Source organism: Schistocerca serialis, chromosome 7 (assembly GCF_023864345.2).
Source record: "Schistocerca serialis cubense isolate TAMUIC-IGC-003099 chromosome 7, iqSchSeri2.2, whole genome shotgun sequence".
Taxonomy (NCBI): Eukaryota; Metazoa; Arthropoda; class Insecta; order Orthoptera; family Acrididae; genus Schistocerca; species Schistocerca serialis.
The window spans coordinates 343,071,751-343,092,552 of NC_064644.1; positions in this window are offsets into that span (position 1 = coordinate 343,071,751).

The following is a 20,802-nucleotide window of genomic DNA, read 5'->3' on the forward strand; positions in this document are numbered from 1 at the left end:
TCCATGGTGATTCAGTAACAGAGGAATGCGTCTTCGTTTGTTTGTTGCATTTATAGATGGTTAGTATTCGCAAAGAGCTTGCAGTGGAAGACACTGAAAAACAACGAAAGTGAGCAAGTGCTCATAGCTCGTGAGTGATGTATTTTAGAGTCGATGTGCCCTGCACATTTTTGGCTTTTTTGGTCTGCACTACCACCTCTCAAAATATGAAATACTTCTTCTTTAGTACGCTCTATACGTTTAAGTCTATCGTATCAAAGGGGCTTAATAAAAATTATTTCAAATCTACTTCTAGATACATTTTCTGCAAGCCACAGTACGGTGTGTGGCTGGGGTTACAGTATATTCTATTCGCAGACAGAGCGAGGGAGAAACGACTGTCCATATGCCGCCGTATGCGCGCTAATTTCTCTTACGTTGTCTTCATGGTCATTACGCGAAATGTGTGTTGGCGAGAGTTGAATCATTCTGGATTTGGCTTCAAATGCCGGTTCTCTAACTTTTCTCAATAGTGTTCCTCGGAAAGATCGTCGCCTTCCCTCCAGAGATTCCCATTTAAGTTCCCAAAGGAGTACCTGTTTCTTGTTCGAACCTACCGGCAAAAAATCTTTGCAGGTCGCCTCTGAATTGCTTCTACGTCTTCCTTTAGTATGACGTTGTGGGGATCCAAAACACTCGAGCAGTACTAAATAATAATTGCGGTAAGTTCCTATGGGACCAAACTACTGAGTTCATCGGTCCCTATGCTTACACACTACTTAATCTAAACTAACTTACGCTAAGGGCAAGACACATACACATGACCGGGGGCAGACTTGAACCTCCGACGGGGGGAGCCGTGCGAACCGTGACAAGGCGCCCGAGACCACGCGGCTACCACGCGTGGTACTAAATAACAGGTCACACTAGGATCCTATATGCAATCTCCTTTACAGATGAACCACATTTTCCCAAAATTCTCTCGATAAGCCTAAGACGACCATGCTCGTTCCATTTCACATTGCTTAGCGGCGTGACGCCCAGGAATTTAAACGACGCGACTGTCTCAAAAATAGTTCAAATGGCTCTGAGCACTATGGGACTTAACAGCTGTTATGATTCCCCTAGACTTAGAATTACTTAAACCTAACTAACCTAAGGACATCACACACATCCTAGCCCGAGGCAGGATTCGAGCCTGCGACCGCAGCAGCAATGCGGTTCTGGACTGAAAAGCCTAGAACCGCTCGGCCGCAGCGGCCAGAGACTGTCTCAAGTAGCGCACTATTATTACTGCATTCGAATATTACAGGGTTGTTTTTCCTACTCATATGCATTAACTTACATTTTTATACATGTGTGCACTTATTCATGTTTAAGTGAACAGCTTTGGGGAAAAAAAGTAAACAGACGAAAGGTTTCATACAGCTACGGAGTCTACTACGAGAGCCTGACCTGGCGGTGTGTAAACAGCATTCGCCAATTTCGGCCCGTGTGCCTTTCCAATTAAGCTGACCTTTCAGATATTATGGCGAAAAATTTCAGTGCCAAGATCAACAAGACTTATATTATTCTACTCGTCTTCTCAAGAGCTTTTGAATGCCGCTGTTGATATCAACTAATACAAGGGCGATGTTGTTTAAACAAGCAATAAAATTACGTAAATCTCTGAGTACATATGCCCAAAACCTCATGTCGATATGATGAATTGTTCACGTAATAAAAGGGGTGCAAATTTCCAGTGATTCACGCTGCACATCTTTATGAGACATAACATGGACCAGCTACACATTTTTTTTTCTCCCCATCAGTCTTCTGACTGGTTTGATGTGGCCCGCCATGAATTCCTCTCCTGTACTAATCTCTTCATCTCCAAGAAGCACTTGCAACCTACGTCCTCAGTTATGTACTAGATACATTCCAATCTCTGTCTTCCTCTACACTTTTTGTCCTCTACAGCTCCCTCTAGTACTATGAAAGTCATTCCCTCTTGTCTTAACAGATGTTCTATCATCCTGTCCTTTCTCCTTATCAGTGTTTTCCACATATTCCTTTCCTCTTCGATTCTGTGTAGAACCTCCTCATTTCTTACCTTACCAGTCCACCTAATTTTCAACATTTGTCTATAGCATCACATCTCAAATGCTTCTATTCTCTTCTGTTACGGCTTTCCCACAGTCCATGTTTCACTACCATACAACGCTGTACTCCAGACGTACATTCTCAGAAATTTCTTCCTCAAATTGAGGCCGGTATTTGATATTAGTAGACTTTTCTTGGCCAGGAATGCTTTTTTGCCGTAGTTAGTCTGCTTTTGATGTCCTCCAAACAATCATATTAACAAAGGCTATACCCTGCCTTTGTTAATGTGATTATTTGGAGAACTAAGGCACTCAGCGACAGACATGCTGTGCTGCGTGACAACCCGCGCCACTTTCGCTTCCCTCTGGGGAATTTGTGGTATCTCTAACACTGTAGACTGAACGTGCATTGGAGAGTAAAGCACCTTGCGTCGAAGGGACGTCTACTATCTGAGGAAACGTCTGTAGGACACAGCATTTTACGACTTAATGCACACAAGCAATGTCGTCCCAGCGGCGTCACTGGCCGGACGCTGTGTTCGTGGGAGCAGTAATGCTGCGTTATCGCATGGGCGGTGGACGGACGGTCCTTTATCGTCCAGAGGTAGAGGGCACAGACCTGCCATGCAGATGGGACGTGACTCAGAGCGCTCGTGACGCAGAAGGCGCCTAGCTTGCTTTCTGTTGTTTCTCACATGACGGCTGGGAAGCGAGATTTCCACGTATACTATTAACGCGAACAGAGTGAACAACGTAAAACTGCAGGGATTAAATTTACGGTTATGCATTTTCAGAGATGAAACAACATCGCGGGTTCATAGTATTGGCCTTAAAAGTGATAGTAAAAATATAAAATTACGAAGGCGTGTTGAAAAGTGAAACCTCCAATTGTTTTATCTGAAAACTCCTAAAAGTTTATTAAATATAACAAATTTTGTAAACTTTCTACATCCTTATTACTCATGTCTACATATTTATTTCTCAATATAGCCACACTGGCGACGAAAACATTTCTTCCAGCGATAGACCAGTTTGTAGATAGTGTCACTGTAGAATGTTTGAGTTCGTTGACGGAACCATAACCTCACGTCTGCTTGCACCGCTTTATAACTGTTAAAGTGATGTGCTAGAAGGTGTTGTTTAAGTTTTGGGGACAGATGAAAATCGAATGGGGCCAAGTCGGAATGTATGGAGAATGATCGATGACAGTGAACCCAAGGTTTCGTATCGTTTCAGATGTCGCAGTGATCGTGCGCGGTTTCGCATTGTCATGCTGAAGAGGAGGGTGTCCCGTATTTGGACGAAGTAGTCAAATTCGCGCATTCAGTTTTCCGAGGGCTTACAGCATGCTCTTTCTCAAGCACCGAAATAGTTACGTCACACACAATCATGTTACAAATTACAATTCGGAGCCCTCTAGCGGAAGGGGTTGCAGATTGTGAATGATATGCGGGAGAGTAGACGAGCAACATGCGTGACATGTAGTAGCTCAATCGATATTGTTTACATAATTTCGCTCGTACTTTATAGGGACTTCGAAGATAGATAAACAATCAGTAGTTTCCGCCCGTTTAGTCCCGAAAGTGTGGGATCTATAAAGTATCGGAGCATTCCGGGGTATTTCGGCTGCCAGCTCTGTGGCTTTCTGTGACAAGGCATTCCGTTGTCTGTTCACGAGCTCTACAGTCAGTGGTGAAAGAGTTGCGGGGTACATATTGCATACTTGTCACTATTTGCTTGTTTCATTTTATTAACTGCTATTATCGGATCTGAGTTTTGTTCATAACTACTACCGGCGCTTCGCTATTTAATTTGTTAATATACTGAAAAAGTCGCATTACCAAACAATAATTAGTGTTGAGTAATGAAGTTTCGGAAATACATTTGTCTCGGTAACATACGAGTGTTTAACATTGTAAGATCACAGGCTAATATAAGTGCGAAATAAGCCAACGCAAATATGAAATACAGGTACATCAGTGATAAATGCATGCATGCACACTTGCATGCGTTGTGTGTCCCATAAATGCTCGATTCGAGACAGATCCCGTGATCAAATGTTCAAATGTGTGTGAATTCCTAAGGGACCAAACTGTGGAGGTCATCGGTCGCTAGACTTACAGATTACATAAACTAACTTAAACTAACTTATGCTAGGAACAACACACACACCCATGCCCGAGGGAGGACTCGAAACTACGGCGAGAGGGGCCGCGCAATCCGTGACATGGCGCCTCAAACCACACGGCCACTCCGCGCGGCATCCGGTGATCAAGCAGACCAAAGTAACATGTTGACACTCAGTAGAGAATGTTGGGTTACAACAGCGGAATATGGTCGAGCGTTATTCTGGTGGAAAACACACAGTGGAATGATGTTTGTGAATGGCAGGACAACAGGTCGGATCATCAAATTTACGTACAAATTTGCAGACAGAGTGCATGGGATGACCACAAGAGTGCTCCTCCTGTCACATGAAATAGCAGCCCAGATCATAACTCCAGGTGTTGTTTCAGTGTGTCTAGCACGCAGGCGGGTTGGATCCAGGCCCTCAACTGGCTACTTATAACCCACACACTGGCATCACTGCCACCGAGGTAAATCGAGTTATCATTAGAAAACGCAACAGACCTCCATCCCGCCCTCCAACGAGATCTCGCTTGACATCACCGAAGTCGCAAATGTCAGTTGTTTGTGGCCAGTGGAAGGCACGCTACATGGCGTCTGGTTCGGAGCTGTCCTTTAAGTACCCAATTTGTAACTGTTCGTTGTGTCAGTGTGTGGAAAACTGTTGCTCAGATTGCTGCTGAAGATGCAGTACGATGCGCCAGATCCATTCGCCGAACACTATGAACTACCATCTCTGTAGCGCCATGTGACAGTCCGCACCCAGGTCTTCTTGGGGCCATACATTCTCGTGACCACAGCTGGCAACAGTCACGCACAGTGGATACATTCCTAGCAAGTCTTTCTGCAATATCTCAGAAAAAAATCCAGCTTCTGGTAGATTTTCCAGACGAACTCGTCCAAACTAAGCGATATGTTGATAATGGCGTCTCTGCGCCTTAAGGCATTCTTGAGTAACGTCAGCTCATCACGTCCAATCTCAAAAGTAACGAATGACGACGACCGTGACACCGTGTATTTAAAGCGAAGCTACTAGCGCCACTCGTATGCGACTGGTGCAAAATCTGAATGGACGTTATCTTTCAGATCTAGAAACACGTGCCGGCCGATGTGGGCGAGCGGTTCTAGGCGCTTCACTCTGGAACAGCGCGACCGCTACGGTCGCGGGTTCGAAACCTGCCTCGGGCATGGATTTGTGTGATGTCCTTAGGTTAGTTAGGTTTAAGAACGTCTAAGTTGTAGGGGATTGATGACCTCAGATGTTAAGTCCCATAGTGCTCAGAGCCATTTGAACAATTTTTTTTTAGAAACACGCCTGCCAACAGTCCTCTATATCACACAACTCCTTCATGGTGTCTGCGATTTTTTTCCCTTTGTGTAGTTTTGATCGTTATACACTATATGGGATCTTGCCCATTCGTCGCTAATAGGCTGCCTACGGGATGCTGCGTTCTCGGAATGCTTGTAAGTAGGCTGTTTAGGTTCTTATAATGGTAACGCCACGTAGCGCTCTGTATGAAAATCACTGGCTGTGCTGTGCGCAGCATGTGGTTGGTTAGCATTGTTGTAATATTCGCCATTGTAGTGCTGGGCAGTTGGCTGTTAACAGCGCGTAGCGTTGCGCAGTTGGAGGTGAGCCGCCAGCAGTGGTGGATGTGGGGAGAGAGATGGCGGAATTTTGAGAGCGGATGATCTGGACGTGTGTCCATCAGAGACAGTAAATTTGTAAGACTGGTTGTCATGAACTGATGTATATAATATGACTTTTGAACAATATTAAGGTAAATACATTGTTTTTTTCTCTATCAGAATCTTTCATTTGCTAACTATGCCTATCAGTAGTTAGTGCCTTCAGTAGTTAGAATCCTTTATTTAGCTGGCAGTATTGGTGCTCGCTGTATTGCAGTAGTTCGAGTAACGAAGATTTTTGTGAGGTAAGTGATTTGTGAAAGGTATAGGTTAATGTTAGTCAGGGCCATTCTTTTGTAGGGATTATTGAAAGTCAGATTGCGTTGCGCTAAAAATATTGCGTGTCATTTTAGTGTTGATCAGAATAGGTAAAGAGCGAAATGCGAAATGTCTGAGTACGTTCAGTTCTGCTCAGCTGTTTGAAAAGAAAATAATGTAAGAGGTTTATCAGCACAGTTATTCATTAATTTTTCTAAGGGGACGTTACATGCTATACAACAATTTCAAACAAATAACATTAGTTGTTTTATTTCTGGTAAGCAATTGACAATACTTAACTTTAGAGACACATCAAATGTCGCTAGAGAGAGGCAACATGAAAACAGTGAAGTTCTCACTATAAACAAAGTTCCTGGAAGTTGGCACGTCACTGATAACTGATCTGAGCGGCCGAGGCTAGCAGGAGTGTCGATTTTATTCATATCTTGTAGGGGGCGCGCCTGGCGCGGCGTGGTCCAGTTCAGCGTACCATTGGCCGCCGTTTCCTCAACACCTTCTCTGGTCTTGCGTTCCGCTTCTTCGTTCCGACGTTTGTAGTTACGCCAGAACACACAACTAGTGGCAACAGGGCACCTGTGCAATTATGGTCCGCTTAATTAATTAACTTTCGTTACTCATATTAAATAAAAAAAGGCAGAACGGGTAACACCCCCTGACGCTGTCATCAGCCAGAGCAATCAGTGTAGGGGGGAGGGGGAGGAGGGGGACGATAACGACAGAGATTTGCTTTTGCCCATAAACTGTTTTCCTTCAACCTATAAATCTTTATCGTTGTAAACTTAATTTCCTTCAGCTGAATCAAATAGAATCAATCATTGGGAATTTACTTTCAGTGGGAATGAATGAAGGTTTCGCAGGCTTCCGCGGCCAGAGTCAGTCTACATAAAAGTTTTATGGGTTTGGTACCACGTCATAATGTAAATACTACTGCTGCTATAGAAAAACCAACGTTTCGGTCACGATTGCAGCGGCCTTCTTCTGGGTGTAATTACGTGGTACCAAACCCAGAAAACTTTTATGTCGAATAAAGGTTTCATTCATATCAAGAACAAAACAGAGATTTTGCTATACAGAATTTATTTCTCAAACTGACCGTCATATTATAGTTTCATCTCCCCTTCAGATTAAGACTTTTACACCTGCAAAGCTACAAATAGTAATTCCCAGTTGGGATTAACCTTGGTCTCCTAGGGCCAATGACTGGACATTAATAAAGAATGCACACGAACGATTACTGACTTCTGAGAACATGTCTCCCTAACATGGCGTGAAACATGTATTTACAAAGCAAGTACAAAGAAAACGATCAAAAATTCGCAAAATAATAGCCGAAAATTATCTCAAGTGACTCTATAATACATTCGATAACTGTTCCAGCAAATACTCTTACTCAGTTGCAGAAATTTCTCACAGTTAGTCGCCCTACCAACAGGGGTGCAAAAAAAATGGCTATGAGCACTATGCGACTTAACTTCTAAGGTCATCAGTCGCCTAGAACATAGAACAAATTAAACCTAACTAACCTAAGGACATCACACACATCCATCCCCGAGGCAGGATTCGAACCTGCGACCGTAGCGGACGCACTGTTCCAGACTGCAGCGCCTAGGACCGCTCGGCCACTCCGGCCGGCAACAGGGGTGCAAACAGTTATTCATCGCGGAATCATAAAGAAAGCTCACGAAATGTTAAAACTGGTCCTGTTAAGCCATTTTGATTAACCTTCTAACATGTACAAGAATTTTTAGCAGTTGATAGCAAACTTTGAAATTTTATAGCTCAAGGCTCCCTTGTGTGTTCAGCGCGAACTACATTCGACATTATCACACAAATAAAAGATCATCACAGCCAAATAAAATTTATAGACCCATCCATAGAAATGCATCATTTTATCCGCTCTCTTAACTATAGAAATTGTAACTACTGATTTATAAACAGAATGGTGCCACTCTGAGGGCTAACACAACACTCTAAACGTAGTTGCTACACTATTAGAATCATTTAAATTGTCAAAAACATGAAAATTTAATGTCTTCGAGCATTTCCCTATCTATTCGGCTAATACGTTCGGAGCGTGATGCAAGATAATGTAGTTCATTTTTCGGCTAATTTTCTTATCATACCAGTACACGGGTCGTGCAGACATCCGCACTTTGGGCCTTCCAACTACACAGCGCCTAAAACGATGCACCCCAAGGCCAAGTCTTCCTGTTTGACCCTCGGGAAGATGACGCGGAGGTACAAGTAGTGGGTAGTGGGGGATGAGAAATCTTCCATTGGCGGAGCTGTCGGCGCCCTCTGAATTACAGATATCTTGCGAGAACCTCTGCATAACTCTTTCTTCAACCTTGCCCATGTATTTCTCTTCGGAAAACCGACGCCCTCTACTCACCTCTGGTTAGTTCTTTCTTCTCTGCACCTCAAACAATTTCATTCACTCATTTTCATGGGAAGTTAACGAGAAGACTAAGGATGTGTGACTAGTAATTATTACAGGGTTTGAATGAATTTTCAGATCCAAATGGCCATCGTGTGAGCTAATTATTTGATACAACAATCTCCTATAGTCAGTGTAACGGCCTTGTATATTGTCGGACTTAAATGGAGCACACGAGTAGTATCGCTTCAATATTGTTGGATTAAGTTACTGAATCTAGCATGGTTCATCCACAGTTGGTTGCACCTACTCCCGATATTCTCCTTGAAATTGCATTACTATAGTTTGAGTACTCTGTGGGAGGTGTAATCATAAAGATCTTACACTCGTATTGTTAGGTAATTAATGTTTTGTTTGTTTGCAGGTACACCTCCGCATTCCTGTAACACCCTGCAATTTCAGCGCCACAGTGCCACATCACGCGGATTGAAGATCCAAAAAAAACAAAACGTTGCAGCCCACTGACGAAGTGCAGTTCTTGTTTTGTTTCCTTTCACGGAGATTTCAATACGTATGTACCAGAACTACAGACGTTTACTTGCAGACGGTTAAAATAGTAACTACGTAACTCGATATTTTCGTAATGATAGTTAGTTACTACTCTAGTAGCTAATTGTGACTGATCCACATCTAGTACCAATCTTCTTTAACGCTAAGTTGTCCTTGCTATATAATTATCAAGGCTTTCGTGTCAGATTTGTTGTACTTGAGACGTTCCAAAGGCAAGATTCGTTACATTTTATCACATGAAAACTTTACCGCCAAAAACAAACACATCATGGCATCATGAACCACAGTGAGATAATAAGTCATGGGATACCTCCTAATATTGTGTTGGACCACGTTTTGTACGGCGTGGTGCAGCAAATCGACGTGGTATAGACCCAACAAATCGTTGGAATTCCCCTCCAGAAGTACTGAGCCATGCAGCTTCTGTAGCCGTGCATAATTGCGAATGTGTTGCCAGTGCAGGATGTTGTGCACTAACTGATCTCTCGGTTATGTTCCATAAGTGTTCGATGAGATACATGCAGGGCTATTTGGGCGGCCAAACCATTCGTTCGAAATGCACATTAAGTTCTTCAAAAAATTGTGGCGCGGTGACATGGAGCATTGTCATCCATACAAATTCCATCGTTGTTTGGGAACATGATGTCCATGAATGACTGCAATTGGTCTCCAAGTAACCGAACACACTAAGGACTCAGACTATTCCATGTAAACACAACCCACACCATTACTGAGGCATTACCAACTTGTACAATGCCTTGTTGACAACATGGGTCCATGGCTTCGTGGAGTCTCCGCTACGCTCGAACTCTGTCAGCTCGTGCCAGCTGAAATCGGGACTGATGTGGCCAGGTTACGGTTTCCCAGTCATCTAGAGTCCAACCGAAATGGTCAAGGGTCCCAGGAGAGGCACTGCTGGCGATGCTATGCTGTTAGCAAAAGCACTCGCGTCGGTCGTCTGCTGCCATAGCCCATCAACTCCAAATTTCGCTCCACTTTCGTAATAGGTATGTTCGTCATATGTCCCACTTCGATTTCTGTGGTTATTTCACGTACTATTGCTTGTATGTTAGCACTGACAACTCTACGCAAATGCTGCTTCTCTCAGTCGTCGAATGAAGCACGTCGGCCACTGTATAGCCTGTAGTGAGAAATAATCCCTGAAATTTGGTATTCTTGGCATACTCTTGACGGTGTGCTTTACAGGATTTTCAATTCCCTAACCAGTTCCTGAATGGACTGTCTCTTTGCGTCTAGCTCCAGCTACCTGTCCGCTTTCATATTGTGTGTGGCCATAATCACGTCGGGCATCTTTTCACATGAATACAAATGACAGCTTCGCCAATACAATGCCATTTTATAGCTTTCATATGCAATACTACCGCCATCTGTATATGTACATATCGCTAGCCCATAACTTTCGTCAGCTCAGTGTATACACCTTGCACTGTTTTTCAACGTAGTCGCCACAGACACTGAGGCATTTGGCTTAGTGTGCAATTAGTTTGAAGAAACAAAGCTGGTAAAACTCGGTGCCCTGCAATGAAAGAAATTGTTGCACAGCCTGCTCCATATGAATATTGGGTTCAGAGAGACGTCCCGAAAGTGCTACTTCCAATGTAGGGGATAGGTGGAAGTCCAGTGGGGACAAGATTCGGGCTGCAGATCGAGTGATCCAATCCGTCTCATCCGAAGCGGCGAATCTGATCCTGTGTGAGCCTTCCTGTGTGTGGTTTTGCTTTGTCTTCCAATATCACATCATCTTCGCTCAAGAACCTTGGACTTTTTCGTCGAATGGCAGAACTGAGATTGCTGAGGGTGTCGCAGTAGCGTGCCGCATTAATGGAGGAAATCAAGGAGAATTGCACGCTTCGCGTCCCAGAACACCGTGGCCATAGCTTTTCCTGCGGAGTGTGATACTCTGAATTTTTTTCTCACAGGTGAACTATGATGCTTCCATGGCATTGAGGCGTCCTTGGATTCTGAGGTAAAGTGGTGCACCCATGTCTCGTCGCCTGTGATGATTCTGAACAAAGACTCACTTCCCACTCGTACGTACTTCATCAGGCGATGGAGGCTGATTCCCATTCATACACTCTTGTGATGCACGGTCAGGTTTCTCGGCACCCATCTTGCAGACACCTTTCGGTAGCCCAACACATCAGCGATCATGTGACATCCAATGGGGACACTACGTCTGACACCTGAGACCGTGTCCTGTACTCTAGGAATGTTGATTTCATTCGTGGATGTGGAGAGACTCCCACTTCGACCTTGATCCTCCACAGCTGCATTCCTCCTCTGAACATGCAACACCATCAACCAATTATTCGATGAGACATGACCTCTTCGCCCTTCACAGTCTGTCGGCGTTCATGCATGATGAACCCACTTGGCCCACGTGCCCATTCATATTAGAGAACAGCATGCACTTACACAGGCGACCAAGTTGTCAGTACACGTCCGTCTGCCATACTGATGTGTACTCGAATATCCTTGTGCACGGGGGTTGCTGGTATTCTCTTTTCTTCGGCACTCTGAGAGAGCATCATTCCCCTACTTCGGACTCCCCTTCGTCGTTGAAATAGAGAAGGGTGTGGATACACACGGCGTTTGTTTGTGACAGCTGGAGTACAACCTTCAAAAGCAATGAAGAAACTTATTTTCGGAACGTCCCTCGTATTAAGAGTTTTCGACGCATTTGGCGCTTTAATTCTCTACAAAAATTCGAGCTTTCGTTAATACCCCTAATTATTACCAACTAACAAATGAAGAAATAACAAAATCACACAGATAGAAATGATGTAATAGCGCCCATTGCTGTGTTTCAGCCACTTCAATGAATCTCCACACTCGCACTTCGAAGACGAATAAGGGAAAAATGACTTATGTATTGGAAAATATGGTTCTGTAAGTACATAATGTGTTATATTATACTGTCGCAAGCAAATTTCTAGCTTTCTGTCATGTAATACCTCGTTTATGATTTTTGTGAATCTAATGGTCATAATTCCCTGTTCAGGGTATTGTTTATTCTGTGACTTGTAATGTAGTCTATACATGTTAGCCTTCAAACATAGATTGTACATGCATGTAGACTTTCACGGATAATGACTTCATGAGTGATAGAACATACACAATTCCGTATTGTAATATTATTTTCGTTCGGTTTTAGCTGCACGAACTTGCCTACTCCTCATGAAAATGTTATATGAAGCAAATACAGTATTAATGTGTTCCGAATGTAATAAACATTTAACTAAAATTTTTGTCTTGTTTGAACTACCCTCTTCGTGCTGGCTTCAGATATGAACAAGTCATTCTTTATTGATAGTTAGAGCAGGCTCCTTAGTAGGATTACTGTCTCAGGTATGAAACGCCATACTTGTCGACTCCACTATTACTTTTGCCGCTTCAGAATTCGAACTGTTCAGTGAAATTAGATTTATTCAGTCACCTCATCTTTGGGTGTTTTGTAACTGGTTCTTGTTTTTATGATGATGACACCAAGAGTCAAAGCGCGGGAGGGAGACAATGCTATTTTAACAGCAATTCTCATCTGTTATGGTACACAAGCGAGGTTGTATGCCGTCTGTACAGTCTCCCACCATGAAGCCTTGCGCTTTATCTGTGTCTGTAAACTTTTGTATTTAATCATTATTCATTCTTTCTATAATCACTATCAATTTTTTCTTGATTCCGTGATGGTTGGTAACACTATAGTTGTATTTGCAGCATGTATGATAACAGACATTACATCAGCCTTCGAGAAACTGTCTTGTATCTTATAGACAAAAGTAGAGAAAAACTCGTTCTCAAGATTAGCTAGTTTGCACAGATCACGAATTCTATTTTACAACCTTCCAGATCGTTTTTCTTAAGTAGTATAGTGTCATCATAGAAAAAAAAAACGTATTGCTTAGTTTTTAACGGAATACTGTTATTGTTTTATTGAATATTGCTGCTGAAGTGACCACCTACCAAAATTTATGCTCGAATTTGTCTTAATAATAGAGAGAACATAATTAAATCTGATCTACATGTAAATTTGCTTTATTCGTATACTCGCTATTTTGGTTTTACAGTACTCGATATCTTTTAAGAAAAGCGATTGACGGGGGGGGGGGGGGGGGGGGGGGGCAGATATTTTCAAAACGAAATTTGACATACATTTCACACACTTATTTGTCATACATTTCACAGACTTATTTGTCTATATTTGTGGCTGATGATTAACTATAAACATAGGTCCTTCGCGCAGTCAGTGACAGGGATAATGTTTTAATACGAAAAGTACTGAGCCTGGATATTTTTGTTCATATTTTATGAAAACAGTAAGACTATGCACTGGATGTTACGAAAATACATCCAGTTGCTTTTCTTGTGCCTTTGTCAAGCATCGGCGCAGGGTCGGCATGGCTATTAACGGAGGTGGTTAATACAAGGGGTGTCCAGAGGCCCTTCCGTCGCCAACACGTTACCCCCCAGGACGGAATGTGTGTACCCCAAGTGTCTGTGTGTAGTGTTATTCATGAAAGAAACGGTTGAAAGTGGTCTAAATGTTTGCGTTGGTCTAACTGTTTGCGAAGCGTGTAACCGAGGCAGGACGTGAGTACCAGCCGGATATTTACCTAATGGGATGTGGGAAATCGCCTAAATAGCACATTCAGGCTGGCCGGCACGCAGATACTCGTCGTTAAACCGCTGGTCCGGCACCTCCCCGCCCCGAAAGCGGCTATCCGGGCTGGTAGTTGCGAAAACTCACTGAAGCCGAAATGCAGCAAGTGCCAGAATGGCACGAAATGTCCTACATGCTTCGACAGGGTGTTCAAAAATCCCCGTAACAAACTTATATGTCTCGTAGAGTGGACTGCGTAGATAATATTCCGAACTGGAACCAATGTCCGGAAACTTACATTCCCGTGCTACAACCATTTGTAAACATGTTGGTAACGCAACCACTCTTACAAATAATTTATTGGATGTGACCCAGTACATCATTTGTTTTACAATTCCACTTATTAATAAGCAAAGAAACAAAAAGGAAACTTAATGATTTCTCACAGACACTGATGTTTCCAGTTAAACGCCTCTCCTTGAAGCACCACAGCCGTGCCTGCTCACGGTGATGGCTCCTTTCTCGAACCCGTTACGGAATTGTGGGCGAAAAGGGTATACGATGGAATCCGACGCAGTGGATAAGGATCTTGATGAAGGCGACGAGTAGCTCTTCCATTACTGTAAGGTAGGACAGACATTAAATGACATCAGCCGATCAGACGTAAGCAGAGCTTAACGAGGCTACCGTTTTGCATGCCTACATTGCAAAAATGTTTTCAAATGACTATAGTACGGAAACGGTACGTTTCCGGACATGGTTCCTACTCAAACTATTTTGTACTCACCCCCTCTGAAAGTCCCAGAAGCTTGTTAATGGAAATTTCCGATAACCTCCATATGCAAATAATCAGCGTTTCAGTCCAACCGCACAGATTAAGTAGGAGTATGACCATTTGCAATCTGAATACAAGGAAAGAATGTGCAGTAGGTGTCTCTGTCAGAAATCTGTACGCATATACGTTCTGGATACAAGGAAAGATCACGCAGCAGGTGTCTGTCAGAAACCACATCTGAAAACTGGTTGCTTGTGCCTCATCACAGAAGGAGCAAAAACGTCTGTCAGCTCTCTTCGGAATTCGCCAGCGGCAGTGTAGTGACCCATGATGCAGGTTATAGTTCACCGATAATGCTGCCGGTATTGGTCGGGAGCCCACGACTGTTTAGCGACTCGATGTGTTCAGGAAAGCCATAGTTCCATGTAATATGTGCACTACAGTATTCTGAATGCTGAAACGGTGAATCTGAACAGCCTCTTGCGGCTAGCGCCCGATAAGAGAAACAAATTGCTCTCTATGCGGTATAGCTACGTTACCGTTACGTACCTTGATTCAGGAAATGGGGCTATTTTTAGTAAGACAAGTAACCATAGGGACCGTAAGACGAAGTCTGGAACACTGTGGGCTTAAGCAAGGCGACCACAGTTGCAGTTTTCCTTGACAGGGCAACAGTGAATGGCGAGCCAAAAACGCTTAACGCAGGAATCTATTCTCATGAACTATACTTCTTTATACAACGTTACGATGCACGTATCCACGTGTGTAATCTCCGAAGGCAACATCGCCATATTGGCCCAACATATGGCGTTATTGCGTGGGTGCCACTGGGTACACAACACTTCTGGCTCACATAGACAGTAATTTGAGCAGGAGACATTACACATCTGATGCATTAACCCCAATGACTGTGCCATACCCTCGAGGTGTTCGTGTCAATATGTTTAAACAATATAACTCCAGACTTCATGTTGCCCGTGCTGTCCTGTTCTACCTCGTAACTGAGCTTGTTAGACTTTCGCCCTGACCACATTGTTTTCTAGATGTATCACCAACTGAAAATGGTTGTGTGGATGGTTAAAAGGATGACAAGTCGCCATTAGCCAACGCCTCCGACTGATTAATTCTGGCATAGACGTGAAGCACATTGTAAAAATGTTCAAATGTGCGTGAATATCTAAGGGACCATATTGCTGAGGTCTTTGGCCCCTAGACTTACACACTACTTAAACTAACTTATGGTAATAACAACACACAACTCATGTCCGAGGAAGAATTCGAAACTCCGGCGGGAGGGGCCGCGCAGTCCGTGACAAGACGCCTCTGACCGCCGGGCGACTCCGCGCAGCCACACTGTACAAATGGTTCAAATGGCTCTGAGCACTAAGGGACTAAACTTCTGAGGTCATCAGTCCCCTAGAACTTAGAACTACTTAAACCTAACTAACGTAAGGACATCACACACATCCATGCCCGAGGCAGTATTCGAACCTGCGTCCGTAGCGGTCGCGCGGTTCTGGACTTTATAGCCTAGAACCGCATGGCCACTTCGGCCGGCCACACTGTACAGACACATTGTGCTCACATGGAAAAAAGCCTGAGTAACTAAGTTTTGCGTAACGGAATACTGAGGCACGTGCAAGGGACAGACTGAATAACGTTCTGGAAGATACCGTCTCCTGCGTCATGGCCAACTGCGCTATGTTTCTCAGTTGAGGTTCCATGACGCGAACAGCCCAATCGAGTTGAACTCGCATATTCTCGAGGAGTTGGTGAGCAAGAGGGTACCATAAAGTCATTCTGGTGCTTTTCCAACCATAAACATATACTGTGAGCTGTGTCACACATTGTATTGTCCTCCTAGTAGAACCCATCATTCCCAGGGAAAACGAACTGCGTGTGGTGGTGGACGTCATCCCCAATTATCGGTGCGTGCTTGTGTTGATCCATTGGAACTTCCAGAATGATGAGATAACCCGGGTAATCCCACAAAAACATTCCCGAGATCACAAAACTCCCTCCTTCGGGATGGACCTTTGTGACAATTATTGTAGACCGGTTGTTTTGAGAGATGCTATGCTGCACACGCCAACGGCCATCCGTCCGATGGAGAATAAAATATGATACACCAGGAAAGGCAAACTGTTGCCATTCAATGGACGTCCAGTTGAGGTATGCGCTTGAAAACTCCACCTTTCGTCGCTGATGAACAGCAGTCAGCAAGCATCGATTTTTGTTGACCGGTCGTTGAGGAGCCATTGTTGGTAGCCCCTTGATTCATCTGGGCGGTCAATTGCTCAGTAGTTTTACGTCTATCGGCCCGTACATTTCCAGGCAGCCGTAGTCCACTACTGTGGTCTATGACCCGTGGTGCTACACAGTTGCCTCGGCGCCGGTTTTGGGGAGCGACATTTTGCTTTACACGCTATATTTGATGGCGGCGGCAGGCGAACAGTTTACGAACTCAGCCGTTTCGAAAATGCTTCGACCCTTGGGCCGTAAGCCAATGATCATGCTCTTGTGGAAGACAGGTACATCAGTTCGTTATCGCACTACGACAACTACCTCTGTTTTCCGCGTCACCATCCTTCCCCTCCCTCCCCCCCTCCCTCCAAACACGCTTTACATACCCTACACTGCTAGTGCTGCCACTTGCCGTCTGCTGGTCGTTACTGCACGTCGGTGTGCAACATAGGCGGCTGTCATATTATGTGACTGGACCCTGTAGCACTCAATGGCGTACTAACATCTCTCGCCTAAGGTAGTCAGGAATAATCATTGCACAGAAAGGTAGGACACGGAAGAACTGAGGACTGCAGAGATACACTTGAGACTATAGATACAGCGATAATGAATATCTCAGTAGGCAGTTTAGTTGAAGAGCAATGGACATCCCTAAAACGGGCTAAACAAGAGTTAGGAAGAAAATCAGGTGCACAAGGAAGGTAACTCCGGAGAAATCTTGGGAAACAGATGAAATACTTCAACTGATCGAGGAAAGCAGGAAGTACAAATATGTTCAGGGAAATTCAGAAACAGAGAAGTACAAGTCACTTAGGAATGAAATAAAGAGGAAGTCAGGGAAGCTAGGGCGAAATGGTTGCATAAAAAATGTGAATAGATCGAAAGAGACTTGATTGTAGCAAGGACGTCCTTAGGTTAGTTAGGTTTAAGTAGTTCTAGGGGATTGATCTGAGAAGTTAAGTCCCATAGCGCTCAGAGACATTTTTTGCCGTAGGAATTCCACTGTTAAAAGCAGATTAAAAAATTGATATTTTGAAAGGGTACAATGAAGTCCTCTGTGAGGGGAAATACTTATCTGATGACGTGTTAGAAGAGGAAACAGGAGTCGACGGGAGTCGACGGGGAATGGATATGGGAAACATTATTATAATCACAATTTAAAAGGGCTTTGGAAGAATTAAGATCCGATAAGCAGAAGGGATAGACTACACTCCACTGCCATTTCTGAAATCATTCGAAGAAGTGGCAACGAAAGATCTATTCACGTTGGTGTGTAGAATCTATGAGACTAACGATATTTGATCAGACGTTCGTAAAAATGTCACCCACACAATTTCGAAGACAGCAAGACGATAAATGCGAGAATTATCACACGATTAGAGGAACAGCTTATGCAGCCCAGTTACTGACAAGATGGAAATTCAGAAGCACGGAAAAGAAAATTGAGAATCTGTTACACGACGATCAGTTTGGCTTTAGGAAGGGCCATGGCTCCAGAGAGGAAGTTCTGACGTACAGTTGATAATGGAATCAAGACTTAAGAAAAATCGAGATACGTATATAGAATCTGTCGACCCGGAAAAAGCGTTCGACAATGTAAAATTGTGCAAAACTCTTGAATTCCAAGAAAAATAAGTGTAAGCTGTAGGGAAAGATGGGTGATACAGAATATGTGCAACAACCAATAGGAAACAATTAGAGTGAAAGACGAAGAAAGAAGTGCTCAGATTAAAAAGGGGTAAGACAGGGATGTAGTCTTCCACGTCTACTATTCAATCTACATATGGAAGCAGCAATGACTGAAATAAAAGAAAGGTTCAGGAGTGGAGTTAAAATCAAGGTGAAAGATATGTGTTAACATTCACCGATGAAATTGCTATACTCGGTAAAAAGAAGAATGGCAGAATCTGTTGAACGGAATGAACAGTCTAATAAGTACAGAAAATGGACTGGGAGTAAATCGAAGAAAGATGAACGTAATGATAAGTAGCAGAACATAGAACAGGGAGAGACTTGACATCGGAATTGGGACGGAGCAAGGAGGCCAAAAAATGGTTCAAATGGCTCTGAGCACTATGGGACTTAACATCAATGGTCATCAGTCCCCTAGAACTTAGAACTACTTAAACCTAACTAACCTAAGGACATCACACACATCCATGCCCGAGGCAGGATTCGAACCTGCGACCGTAGCGCTCACACGGTTCCAGACTGAAGCGCCTAGAACCGCACGGCCACACCGGCCGGCCAAGGACGACAAAAAAAGCAGAATATCACTGCTAAAGGGGACATTTCTGTCCAAGAGAAGTCTTCTAGTATCGAACATAGGCCTTAATTTGTGGAAGGAACTTTGGAGAATGCACGTTTGCAGCACGTCATTGTGTATTGGTGGAGCAGAGAATGGGAAAACCAGAACCGAAGAGAATCTAATAATTTCAGACGTGGCACTACAAAGGTATGTTGACACTTAACTGATAAGGTAAGGGAAGAGGTGGTACTCCGCAGAATCGGCGAGGAAAAGGATATATCGAAAACACTGACAAGAAGAAGCGAAAGGGTGACAGGATATCCGTAAGACATCTGGGAATAACTTCCATGGTACTAGAGAGAGCTGTAGTGGGTGAAACTGCATGGGAAGATGGGAAGATTGAGAGTGGAATACACCCATCATATAACTGAGGACGTAGATTGCAAGTGCTACTCTGAGATGGAAAGCTTACTCAGAAGAGGAATTCATGGTGGGCAGCATCAAAACTCTCCTAAGACAGATGACTCAGAAAGTAAATAAAAAATGTTTATTTGCTCTCCTTCCGGTTGGTGCTATTTTAACGGCCATCAACCCAGTAGTTCATAATTATACTTTATGAATTTGTGTATTGTTTATCCTGTTGAACTTTCCACGCTACTAACAACGAATCTGTGGTTTATACGAAACCCTTAAATCACAGGAACGAATTTTATATTGCGAAAGAAAATTGACGACCTACCCTTGACTGTTTTATCTGGAAGCGCACACTTGACTGATGTCAGCAGCAGTAGCTCTAAGTGTTTGCTAGAGAGGAGAACGGTCAACGAGTATGTGTGTGTGTGTGTGTGTGTGTGTGTGTGTGTGTGTGTGAGAGAGAGAGACAGAGAGAGAGAGAGAGAGAGAGAGAGAGAGAGAGAGAGAGAGGGGGGGGGGGGGAGAGAGAGGGAGGGAGAGAGAGAGAGAGAGAGAGAAGATTTAATGCTGCTCTGTCAGTGTCGTTCCACCTTTACCGCGAGGAACACTCGTAGCTAAACTGTGTAGAGTGAGTGAGCGTTATGCATCCGCCACCTGGTAGAGAAAATATTGCGATGTTTGCTCTCCACTGAAAATTCTGAAGCCGGGGAGTTTATTTGCGCTGTAATTAGGGCAGCGTCATGTGACGTTTACAGTACGGCGCAGAGGTTATTGACTTGGTTAACATGTAAGTGCTCCCGCATGTCACTGTAAGGACCTCTATTTATACAGAAATCAGAGCCTTTCGTTCTCTCGTTAAATGGTACGTTTTCTGTGTATTTTAATCGAATCGTCATTTCCACGAGCAGAGAAACTTCAGTGACCTTACTGTGTACGCCAACTGACAATCATAAAAGCTAGTGCTGTACTTGCGCATTCACATTGATTTACGTTTGACTTTACTCAACAAAAGGTGTCACAACTGCAATAATAAATTTTTAATTAAATCGGTAGTTCTCTGATAATGGATTTGGGAAAACACGCTACACTCACTTTTGTAAAACAAATAGAGTTATACCACCAACTGATGTAGCACTTTATCAGGAATTAATAAATATGATAGAGTTCTGCAAATTTTAAGGTGCACACATTTATGAAAATAGGAACTGAGAAAGATATATTACTGAGCTGCTCAAACAACTGAGTTTACCTATCTTTGCTCTTCGTTTAATTGCTAGTTTTAAAATCACACGAATCCACCTCCTAATGCTTACTGCATATTTCCACTCAATAACGTCTTACGGAAAAATTTCATAGAGCAACTCATTACTTAGAAAGAAAGTACTGATAGCACAAAAACGA